This window comes from Apodemus sylvaticus, chromosome 3 (assembly GCF_947179515.1).
Source record: "Apodemus sylvaticus chromosome 3, mApoSyl1.1, whole genome shotgun sequence".
Classification (NCBI taxonomy): Eukaryota; Metazoa; Chordata; class Mammalia; order Rodentia; family Muridae; genus Apodemus; species Apodemus sylvaticus.
Window position 1 is genome coordinate 125092203 of NC_067474.1, and position 12838 is coordinate 125105040.

Consider the following 12838-nt stretch of genomic DNA (forward strand, 5'->3'; position numbering starts at 1 on the left):
ATTTTCATACCTAGGAAGGCAAACCAGAAATTTGTATTAGAACAGATTGTATTGGAACAACACTTCCATTAAGATGGTATATATATATCCCTCAATGTCTTGGAAATACTAAAGTAGTTGAAATTGTAATTTTGAAAAATGATTTTTCTTTATTTAGTTTGCTTTTTTTGTTTTTGAAATAAAGTGTCCTTGTGTAGTTCAACCTGTCCTGGAACTTACTAGTTTAGACAGGTAAGTTCCAGGCCTCAAACATACAATTCTCTTGTTTCAGATTCCTGAGTCGTTCTAGATTCCAGCGGTGTTCCATTGTACCTGGCTAGAAGTGTTAATATTTAAGTCAGAATTTAATGTATGCTTAAGTGAGATTATATGCTCACTTTTAGGTTACATGGATTTATATAGTTCTGTCAGTATATTATATAGACCTTCTTTTGTATTAATGCTGTCTTCACTCAATGTAAAATCAGACTGTCGGCCAGGTGTGGTAGCGCACACCTGTAATCCCAGCACTTGGGAGGCAGAGGCAGTGTGTAGGATTTCTGTTTTTTTTCTGTTGTTGATGAAGTCCAGCCTTAATCCTTGGTGGTCTGATAAATTACAAAGGGTTGTTTCAGTTTTCTTGTATATGTTGAGGCTTGCTTTGTGACTGACTATGTGGTCAGTTTTGGAGAAGGTTTTATGAGGCTACAGAGAGGGTATATTCTTTTTTGTTTGGCTAAAATGTTCTGTAGATATCTGTCAGGTCCATTTGATTAATAAGTTGTTCATTATTTCTCTGTTTGGTTTCTGTTTTGATGACCCGACCATTGGTGATAGTGGGGTGTTAAAGTCCTCCACTATTGCTTGATTTGTGATTTAAGCCTTAGTAATGTTTCTTTTATGATTGTGGGTGCCCTTGCATTTGGGACATAGATATTCAGAATTGGATGTCAGCTGTGCAGTGTGGCACATGCTTGTAATTCCAGCACTTGGGAGGCAGAGGCAGGCGAATTTCTGAGTTTGAGGCCAGTCTGGTCTATATAGTGAGTTTCAGGACAGCCAGGGCTACACAGAGAAACCCTGTCTTGAAAAATAAACACACAAACAACAACAACAAAAAAACAACAAAAAAAAAAAAAGAAAAAAAAAGGAAAAAAAAGAATTGTGATGTCATTTTGGTGAATTTTTTCTCGGAGTATGAATTGTCTTTCTCTATTTCTTTTGAATAATTTTGGTGGGACATTTATTTAGATATTAGAATGACTAATATCCAGCTTGCTTCATGGGCCTGATTGCTTAGAAAATGTTTTTGCAGCCCTTTACTCAGAGGTAATGCCTATCTTTGTTGTCGAGGTGTGCCTCTTTATGCAACAGAATCATAAATCCTGGTTTTGTATCCATTCTTTTTATGCCTGTGTCTGTTTATTGGGGAATTGAGTTCATTGATGTTTAGAGATATTAATGACCAGTTGTTAATTCCTTTTATTTTGATGGTGGTGGTGATATGTGTGTGTGCGTGTGTGTTTGTATTTGTGTTTGTGTTTTTGTGTATGCGCACACACGTCCCCTTCCTTTGGTTTTGCTGGTGTGGAGTTATTTATTTCCTGCATTTTCTTGGGAGTAGTTATTCTCCTTGGGTTGGAGTTTTCCTTCTAGTATTTCTGTAGGGTTGCATTTGTGGATAAATATTGTTTAAATTTGGTTTTGTCCTGGAATATCTTGTTTGCTCCATATAAATTAGTTAAAAGTTTAGTCTGAGATGATATCTGTGGTCTCTTAGAGTCTGTAAGACATCTTCCCAGGCCCTGACTTTTAGAGTCTCTGTTGAGAAGTTGAGTATAATACTAAAAGGTTTGCCTTTAGATGTTACTTGTTCTTTTTCCCTTTCAGCTTTGAATATCTTTTTTTTTTTTCCTCTGTGCATTTGGTGTTTATTATGTGTCTGGAAGATTTTCTTTTCTGGTCCAATCTATTAGGTTTTGTAAGCTTCTTGTATGTTTATAGGCACCCCTTTCTTTAGGTTGGGGACATTTTCTTCTATGATTTCATTGAAATATGGGGCTGGGAGTCTTCTCCTATTCCTTTAATTTTTAGGTTTGGTCTTTTTATAGTGTTCCAGTTTTCTGGATTTTTTTGTGTCAGAACCTTTTAGATTTAACATTTTCTCTGGCTGATTTATTAGTTTCTCTATATTTCTTCATATCTTCTATGCTTGAGAGTCTTTTATAACTCTGGTCTTCTATTGGTGATGCTCGTATCTGTAGTTCCTATTGTTTTCCCTCTCCAGGATTGCCTCAGTTTGTGTTTTCTGTATTGCTTCGATTTCCATTTTCAGGTTTTGAACTGTTTTATTCATTTTCTTCACCAGTTCTCTTATATTTCTTTAGGGATTTATTCATTTCCTCTTTAAATGCCTCTGTCATCTTTAATTAGATAATATTTAAGGTCTTGTGCTTCAGATGTGTTAGGATATCTAGGGCTTGCTGTAGTAGGAAAGCTAGGCTCTGGTGGGACCATATTGCCCTGGCTCTTGATGATTGTATTTTTGTGCAGGCCATTAGCCATCTGCTTGTCCCTGGTGGTGACTGGATGTTTCTGATGCTGACAGGACTCCTTGGAGAGCAGGCAGAGTTATGGGCCTGACATTGGAATTCAGGGGACATGCTATATATGCCCCAGGCAAATCTTTTGGGCCCCTCAGACTTCTTCTGTCAAGGCTGGCAGACCTGTGGACTTTACAGCAGAACTCAGGATAGAGCTCAGCTCACTGGTGCTGATTGTGTCCCAGTGGGACCCAATAGACTGGGGATTGGAGAGGAGGGGTCTAACCTGGATGCTTCTGGGGCTAGGCAGGCCTCCCTTTGTTGGCAAGCAGTGCTGTGGCCTGGATGATGGAGCTCAGGGAACCATTTGTGATACTTTTTAAAGCTTTTCAAAAACTATACATAGTTTCTTTCAGACTGCCTATGATATTTAATTTATTTCTGTTGCTGGAAGTGGTTTAAAACAAAAATACCAGTGCAGGAAAGCCAGTGGTCCAGCAACACCTGTAAATGTGATGACTTGACAGTTCTTTTTGCTGGTTCCAAAGATTAACTGACATATATCAGTGTGTACTTGGAAAAAAAATAATATGTAGTAGTTAAAATTCCTGCATAATTTTTTTGTATTGCCACCAATTTCAAAAAACACAGTGCTATACAGTAGTAATAAATCTTTAAATAAAGTTTTGGCTTATAGTTGTATGTTTTAAAGAAAGATGTTAATATATAAATTCATATACATTAATATTTATTTTTTATGTACTTTTTATGTTTATTTATTTTATGTATATGAGTATCCTGTCTTCAAGTACACCAAAATTGGGGAATAGATCTCATTTCAGATGGTTGTGAGCCACCATGTGGTTGCTGGGAATTGAACTCAGGACCTCTGGAAGAGCAGTCAGTGCCCTTAATCATTGAGCCATCTCTCCAGCACACATTAATATTTCTTTTTCTTTTTGTTTTCCTTTTCCTTTCCCTTTTTCTTTTTCTTTTTCTTTTTCTTTACTTGTCTTTTCTTCTCTTTTCTTTTCTTTTCTTTTCTTGCTTTCCTTCCTTCCTTCCTTTCTTTTTCTTGTTTTCTTTTTCTTTTTCTTTTCCTTTTCCTTTTCCTTTTCCTTTTCCTTTCCCTTTTTCTTTCTTTTTCTTTTTTTTTTCTTTTTCTTTTTCTTTTTCTCTTTCTTTTTCTCTTTCTTTCTTTCTTTCCAGGGTTTCTCTGTATAGCCCTTACTGTCCTGGAATTTACTCTGTAGACCAGGCTGTCCTCAAACTCAGAAATCTGCCTGCCTCTGCCTCCCAAGTTCTGGGATTAAAGGCGTGTGCCACCACTTCCCGGTCCATGTTGATATTTATTAATACTTCCATTGGCTCTTCTATTTTCAAAAATATTTTTGAAGTTTATTTGATTTATTTTAAATTTGATTTTATATTTTATCAGTTTTTATATTTCAGATATGTTTATATTTATTCGATTTTGCAGGAACTCAGCTTCTCTTAAATTAAACTTGCTCTATTTCGTTTTTTTTTTTAAAAGGATAAGGTGAGTTTATTAGTAAACCATCATTTCACTGGAGCATTGCAACAATTATAGGCAATTCTAAGCGTAATGCACACATATGGCAACATAGTATTAGTCATGTTAATGTTCAAGTCAGATTCACTCTGAAGATAAAGTGAAAACAAACTCCTCTATAGGGAGAACATAGTGAAGAATTATGCAACATGTCTCCAAGAGCATGATTAACAGCCACATTGAATAAGCCTTACTTCAGCTAATTTGATCATACTTAAGAGAAAACAATGGTAGATTTTCTTTGACAACATAAAAAAATCTTGAGAATGTATATTGTTTATCCACAAAACCTTGTGTGTTTATCAAGTGCTTGGCATGGCGGGTAGAATTCTCATGATTGTTTTAGATCATTGACTTAATTGACAATGTAACCTTATTTGATACATTTCCATTTTCACAATAAATGTACTAAATGTTAATAAGTCTATATAATGTCTCCAGATTTATGACATTCTTGATCTGTGTGGAAATTCAGAGATTATTTTTAGGAGAGTACGACTAGAAAATATTTCATATATTATTTCTCTAAAATGTTTAAATTTTACCAAATTGCAAGAAATTGAGTCTGGGATTTTAATGACTTGCCTTGAGCCATTTAATGGTTAAAATCTCTCCACATGTTTAAAAACTAGCAACATGACCACCACAATTGGGAGAACTGGCCCTGCTCTCTCTTTTGGGGAGCATTGGAGAGCTGGCTTTGGTGGCATTGATGCAGGAGAGCTGGCCCCACTCAACAGTTGTAGCACTCAGGAGCATTGGCTCTGTTTCTCACTTGGGCAGCTCAGTAGAGCTGCCCCAGGTTTGTGGGCGCTGGAGAGCAGCTGGGCTGGCCAGTTTAGTTTCCACCCAGCTCTAGATTGAGGGCCTGGAGTTGGCTCACCCCAACATACACTCCATCAATGAACTGCTGGAGTGGGTGAAGGGCTCAGTCCTGTAGATCCAAAGCTTCAGGATCTCTATGACACGGACAACAACAGGATATTTGGGAATAGTCTAGGTAAGGATCCAATATGAGTGTAACAGAACCAGAGGCTTTGAACCAGACCAATGACTCACTGCAATGAACATTTGCAGTCAAGCTGAAGAGTATACTATGTGACACACTATGACAACACCTCAGCTTCCATTGTGAGTTGGAGTTTTTCTTTACCTTTTTTTAAAATTTCTATTTTTATTCTTTGTTTTCTTAGGGGGGGGAGGTTGCAAGGGCAAATATGAAGGATGGGGAGATGAGTGGAATTGGGGTGTATGACATGAAGTTCATAAAGCATCAATAAACAACTGGCAATATAGTTCCATAGTTTTTTTAGATACCCATTGCTGTAGAGTTAACTACCAATGTACTGGTAATTATTTTTGGTTAAGTATACTTCAGTTACAGGAAACGGAATAGTGGTATTCTCTCTGCTTCTGTCTCTGTCTATGTGTATACATTTCTGTCTCGGTCTCTCTTCTGTGTTTGTGTGTATATATCTGCATGTGTGCTTTTAATGTGAGTGGGTGCATGAGTGTGGGAGTACATTTGAAACCAAAGTTTAATGTTGGGTGTATTTGTCAATCACTCTTTAAATTATATACTGAAAAGAATCTTTAATGACCCACAGTGCTCACCTATGTAGTCAGTTTATCTCACCAGTGTATTCAAGGGGTTTGAGGATGGCCCCGGTTTCTGACTTAGAGGCACTGGCATTGCTGTTGTGCCACCATACTATCCTGGTATTTACAGGAGTACCCGGAGACCTGAGGATATTTGTGTGGCAAGTACCTTTACTAATCGAGGCGAGGTATCTCCCAGCTTCGGAAGCTTATTTGTGTAGCTTGGTTATTGATTTTAAACTTTTTTCTTTAGCTTAGTATTAAAAGTCTTCTACCATTTATACTGCCAATAAATGAGTTTGCGTATTTCATGGAGTATGTATATGACTTTAAATATAATTCAGTCAAGTAGTTTATAATCTCAAATATGCCACTTTTAGTCCTATTTCTTAAGGCTGGCTTTTATTAAGTTTCCTAAGGGTTTCCCTCTATGTACTCTATTGTTTTAGACCTGTGATTTAACAGTAGATCTTAACTGAAACACATGTCCTGGGCAGAAAAGGAGAGGAAGGGAAAGGGGAAGAAGGGGAAGGAAAGGAGGGCACAGGATCGCCTAACCTTTTAAATGACATGTTCCCAGTGACTAAAGACTTTCTTTTAGCCTCTGTCTCTTAAAAATTTCACTACCTCCCTCCCCCAGATTTCAACCTTGGTAAACATAGACCTTTGGGGAACATTCTAAATCCAAACTAACCACAGCACAACTCTCCTAAGATCACTTGTAGCTGAAACAGTACATTCCTTATACTATCTTTTTTAATTCTTAGTAATTGATGTCTGTTCCTCTTACCTCAGAACAGACAGACAGGCCAATTCAGATGCTATACTACGGAGACTGTGTAATTAGGGGTAGGGAGGAGGCTCAGTTAGTTAACTACTATTCTACAAGCGTAAGGACTTGAGTCTGGGTATGCAGTACCCACATGAAAAGCAGGATGTGGTGGCATGTCAGAGACCCCGGAGTCTGATGCTCTGGTTCAACTAGTGACCTTATCTCAAAAAATGAGGTGAAGAAAGGGCAAAGAAAATGGACATTGACCACTGAGCCTCCATTACATTTATGTGGACATACTTGCATAGGCATCTGTACACACTTGTACACATTATAGGGATGATATGCTCACATAGAGCAATAAAAAAGAATATATAATTGTTGAAAGGATATAAGTGACCTTCAACTTGATTTGATAAACTTATACTAATTCATAAGTACTTCTAGGGTAGTGCATTATATTATACCTTTAATCAGTCTGTGACAATCAGCTATGTAGAAAGTGTCTATGAAGATGTATATGCATATCTCTAAAGTATTGCTGCATTCCTACTAATATGTTGGATAATGTGGGTATTAATAGTTTTTTAATGTCAAAATTAAGGTCATCATTGCACATGCCAATAGCCTCTGTATTCAAAGGTCTATATTTTAGAAATGTAGCAAATTCAGTAGCACTTTCATAACAAATACTATGAGTTTTGGTTTGAATACACTTGGCCTAGGGAGTGGCACAATAAGGAGATGTGCCTTTATTGGATGAAGTGTGTTACTATGGGGATAGGCTTTGAGACCTTCTTCCTAGCTACCTAGAAGTCAGTTTTTTTTTCTAGTTGTATTCGGAACAAGATGTAGAACTCAGCTTCTCCAGCACCATACCTGCCTGGATGCTGCCATGCTCCTGCCTTGATGATAATGGACTGACCCTCAGAATCTGTAAGACAGCCCCAATTAAATGCTATCTGTTGTTAGAATTGCCTTGGTCATGGTGTTTCTTCACAGCAGTGGAAATCCTAAGTCACCATGCTTGAATTTTGGATTTGTGTTTCCTTAAAGTAGTTTTATTTCTGTAGCCTTAGCTGTCCTGGAATCACAGAGATCTGAAATGTCATCCGCCTGCCTCCTAAGTGCTGGTATTAAACGCTAGCACCACTACAAGTGCCTTGTTTGTAGCGTTGCAGTTTTTTTTTCTTATAACATTTTATAGTGTTTTTTTGGGGGGGGGTAATATACATGCAGAAAAACCCCTCCTTTCACAAATTTTACTTAGTAACCATCATGTGTAGATGATATAATAAATTTTATTTTTCATGATAAAGATTAGGAAATGAGCTTAAAGAAATTAATTAATTCAGCTGGGCAGTGGTGGCACACGCCTTTAATCCCAGCACTTGGGAGGCAGAGGCAGGTGGATTTCTTAGGTCAGTTTGGTCTACAGAGTGAGTTCCAGGACAGCCAGGACTACACAGAGAAACCCTGTCTCAAAAAAAAAAAAAAAAAAAAAAAACCAAAACAAAAAATTAATTCAATCTTAAGTTTTATTCTGAGATTTGAATTTAGGTCTTCAACTTTCTATAGTCTACATAACTTTCGCTGTACCTAAGTGCTGCTTCTCTTACTCTAAGATACTACTATCGCTTAAGTCACAATTTGGATTACTGAAAGAATCTACTTAATTTGTCTTTTCTGATACCTTTAGGTGGTAAATCTTCATTGTTAACAGAGTGATCTTTCTAAAAAGTCAGTCTTTTCATTGGCAGTATAAAGATGGCAATGAAAATAGTTGACTGCTGCAGTTTATATCTTTCCCCTTATTTTTAATGCATCATATCTATGCTACTCATTCTGCAAACTTGAATTGCAGCTGTGGTCTGTCATGTTCCAATATTTGTTACTACCTACCATAGTTTGGATACCTGCCCTTCAATGACGTTTTCAAAGCTTAGTGGCAACCCTGGTGCTATTAGGAAGTGGTAGAACCTGTCACTAAAATCATTACCCTGGGTGAAATCTGAACAATGTCTCTCTTTCCTCTTCAGGTCCTTATGACAAACCAAAGTATGATATTTGTCAGTTCATCCTGGAGAGCCAATGAGCTCATTGGACTTGCCATAGAGCATAGGTGAGGGCAGGAAAGTCTTTATCCTGCATGGTGATGACTTCCCATAGCTACATAGAGCCCCCTTCCTCTAGTCTTCTTTAGCCTGTATATTGTGGCCCCATTATACAAGGCCCTTAGGCCATACAAATGAATGAGCGGAGGACCTGGATACTCAGGTTGAGGGGACATTGACCTTCCCTGATTCCATCCTAGGAAAGAATGTCTAAAATCTACAAGTCTGATTGTTGTATAGTCTCACAAGTAAGCATAGTCAGCCTCATGAAGATGGTGGCACTTTGGCTCAGAGAATAATACATACCTATGACACCCTAAAAACAGGGTGCCAGTCTCTTGTAGCTGTACCCAAATAACTCTCCTCACATTCACCCTGGTGGCAGTAGCATAGTCCTCGCTATCTGCCCAATGTTCTGGGTTCCTGAATGAAATATACACACACACACACACTCTTTATATTTTAGTATCCCTTAAACAGCTCAATGGTTGGTCGCCTTCCAAACCTCCATGTGGCTAAAACTTCCCTCTCTGATATACCTGAGTTATTACTTACTAAAACCTATATTCCATCTTGCCTGCCCTGAACCCAAATTTGTAGCCCTCTCAGGTAGAGTTCTGCAACAACTATGTAATAATTATGTTCTCTGTTCAGCACACCTTAGGCTTGGGTTCTATTACTTTTCCAGCATGGTGGCTATTTCTCTTTCTGCTCCTTCCTCTGTTCTTGCCTGGGAATCCTAAAATCTCTGTCTACCTTGCCCAGCCATTGACTGCTGGCAACTTTATTTACAAATCAAAATCAACTGGGGGCAGGGTCCATCAGCATCTTACCAGTGGATTCTCCTGCAATTTGGGGAACCAAATTAACATATTATTATATGCAGAATTATACAAAACCCACAACAGTCCCTAACTAAAAAGCTGTTTATGATTAATTGGTAACTGCTGGTAAGGGAAAACTGGAGTGACTCTGGCTGTATAAACCACCTTCCAGGGCAAACCTTGTGCTTAGGAGTTGTTGGCCAAATAAAATACACTCCATGTGTGGTTTTTGTTTTTTAGTTTCTTTCTTTTACTTTTTTCTTTTTTTAAGAGAGAAAGAAGGAAAATAAAGTTGGGTCAGTAGGGCGGTAGAGAGTATCTGGCAGGAGTTTCAGGAAGGAAAAGAAAAATGAACAAAATGCACTGTATGAAAAATATTTAAATGCCAATATATTTAAACAGCAGGCTGTCTAGTGGGAGGAAGTTAGGTTATTGGGAACATGTCCTTGAGCATGATGTGAAACACTGCTCCTTCCTGTTTCTTTACTTTCTGGTGACCTTTAGGTGAGCAGCTTTTTTTTAGGACTCCAAAGCAGAAACTTTCCTACGACTTTTCCTGGACGATTTCAAGGTTGCACGCTTCTGATACAGAACCATGTTCAAAACTTGCCTGCTGTTTTCATGCTTTTTGCCATTGAATCAGTTTTCTTTTCCAATAGAGGTGTTGTAGTAAATTTTTATAATAATCCTTAATCAGCAGTAGAGCTGGACAGGTATCTACCTTCTAAGCTATTAGTTTTTACCTCCCTATCAATAACCTACAGTTATGACTTGCCATATTTTGTGTGGGCAGCCCTGTGACTGGCCAGCCCTGATGGGATTCTTACTATCTTTTACTCTATGGTGTCTTTTTTCTTTCTCCTCCTCCTGTTCCTCCTGCTGCAGCTACCCTTCCGCCTCCTCCTGCTGCTGCTTGCTCTTCCTCCTTTTGCTCTTCCTGCTGATCCTCCTCCTCTGTGGCCCTGTCCTGGAACCCAAACTCCTCTCATCTTTCTTCCCAGCTAGGCTGTAGGCATCTTTATTCACCAATCAGGGTGGGAGGTGGGGGAGGTGGGGGAGGTGGGGGGAGGGTCAAGGTTATATAGTATCACTTATGTATGTGCAAGTTCTCTCTTCTCTAGTGCAACCAGGCCTTGGAGGCCAGTATTTAGCATTCCAATACATAACAAAAGACCAAACTCAAAATAGAGGTTGTGATTATTATCTTTGTTTTATTTATTCTCAGTATTGTGTTGGTAGTTAGATTTCTAGTTTTGACATAGTTGTTTATTTGCTGTGGTCTTTCAGGTAAGTCATTGCATCTTTCTGGCCCTTTGTGATCATCACTTAATAAAATATTACTGGTTTTTTTTTTTTGACTCCTTATTCACTTTTCTAAAGAAATGCTGATTTTGTGATTGGACATATAGGTTTTTGAAAAGGTATATGTACCTGACAAATACAGAGGTGGATGCTCTCAGCCAACCATTGGCCTGAGCACAAGGTCCCCAGTGGAGGAGCAAGAGAAAGGATCCAGGGAGCTGAAGGAGCTTGCAGCCCCATAGGAGGAACAACAATATGAACCAACCAGTAGCCCCAGAGCTACCAGGGACTAAACTACCAACCAGAGAATACACATGGAGGGACCCAAGGCTCCAGCTGCAAATGTAGCAGAGGATGGGATGGCCTTGTTGGACATCAAAGGGAGGAGAGGCCCTGAAAGGTCCTGAGAAGGCTTGATGCCCCAGTATAGGGGAATACAAGGACAGGGAAGTAGGAATGGGTGGATTGGTGAGCAGGGGGATTGGGTAGGGTTTTTTTGGAGGGGAAATGAGGAAAGGGGATAACATTTGAAATGTAAATAAAGAAAATATCCAATAAAAAAAAAGAAAAGATAGATGACACATTGGTAGTGATGTAATGGGGCTTTCACTTTGACAAAATACTGCCTGGTTTTGATCCTTGATTAAAGGATCTGTGAAACAGAACTCCTAAAATCCTTGGCATTTCCTCAATCATGAAGGTGGGAGGTGACTCCTGGTCAGTCTCTAAATAGCTTCAGGATTGGCTTTGGTTCAGTGTTGGAGGTTTCAGGCAGTGATCCATTGGTCTTTTTCCTTTTGGACTTTCAGTGAGCAGTGCCTCATGACTGCTTAAAACACTTGGGAGCAGACACATAGTTGGTACTAACTTCCCCCAAGGGGTGTATCCTCCATGACCTTAGGCCATCCCAGCCAAGATTGGAGTTTAATGATTTTACTACTTCCAAATAGCGGCTGCTTAGGACTAAGCCTTCAACAGGTGGGAATATCCAGTATGCTAACTATGCCACCATTCTTCATTTTGTAACCTTCTGATTACTTTCTAGCTACTAATGATGTCTTTTTGGGGCAGCATGTCATTATTTTAGCAAAAGCACCTTGGTTCCCAAGTTTTAAAGAACTGAAATGCTGGCTTTTAGTTTGTCACTTGGCAGCTCAGTAACAGGATGCACTTGGGCTGCCCAGAATTAGAAGGAACAAGTGGAATTGGAAAAATAAGAAGGCATGTGGGTAGTTTCTTAGTGTATTGACGTTTCTTCATAGTAGCAGACTGCTCTGGAAGACAAATGTACTTTGGAAGGGATGTTGTCTTTGAAAGCCTTTGAAAGCTTTAATCCTGAGCAGCAGTCTGTTTCCTATTCATTTTGGCAGACAAAATGCAAGGCAGAGGAAGGCAGCAAATGAATGCTAGCAGTTTTGAGGTAAAGGTCCAATACTTAAGGGTAGAATCAACTTAGAGTTATCAGCCAGCACATTTGTTGGTAATTCATAGTAGCTAACAAAACTGAGATCTTTTGAACAAATGAAGAATAGTGCTTTCTCCTTTTGTGTGTTTATAACTAAACATAAGCCATTTTTGTGGTCTGCTTCTGTTATGCACATTGATTTGAGAATATAGGCTCTCACAGCAACACTTCTGTCCATCTATGTACCTGGTGCTGTCTGTGGTATCTGTGGGATTCTCTGCCCTGTTCAGTGCAGCCTAAGAGTTGTGCTCTCCAAAGCCGGGAGGGAGTCAGTCTTCCTTAGCTGCTGCTGCTCTGGATGGTGAGACACTGGAAGGAGGAGTTGGATCTTTTTAAAAAATTAGTTAATTTTTTAAATTTCATGTTCATTGGTGTATTGCCTGCATGTATGTCTGTGTGAGGATGTCAGAAGGTCTGTAACTGGAGTTAACAGACAGGTGCGAGCTGTCATGTGTGTACTGGGAATTGAACTCAGGTGTTCGGAACAGCCAGTGCTCTTAACACCTGAGCCATCTCTCTATCTAGTCTCCAGTGGAGATCTTTAATAAATCAAAACAACTAATCTTAATGTAGTTCAGTTTATTAACTTTTTTCTCTATTGATTTTGATTTACAGATTGTATTATGAATGAAATATCTGTCTACCCTATGCATATAGAGATGTTTTC

General features: G+C 38.8%; 1 protein-coding gene across 1 annotated transcript in view; it reads left to right on the plus strand.

The window, feature by feature from the left end:
• Faf1 (Fas associated factor 1) overlaps positions 1–12838 on the plus strand; it is a 301749-nt gene that overhangs the window by 37780 nt on the left and 251131 nt on the right. The window lies entirely within an intron of this gene.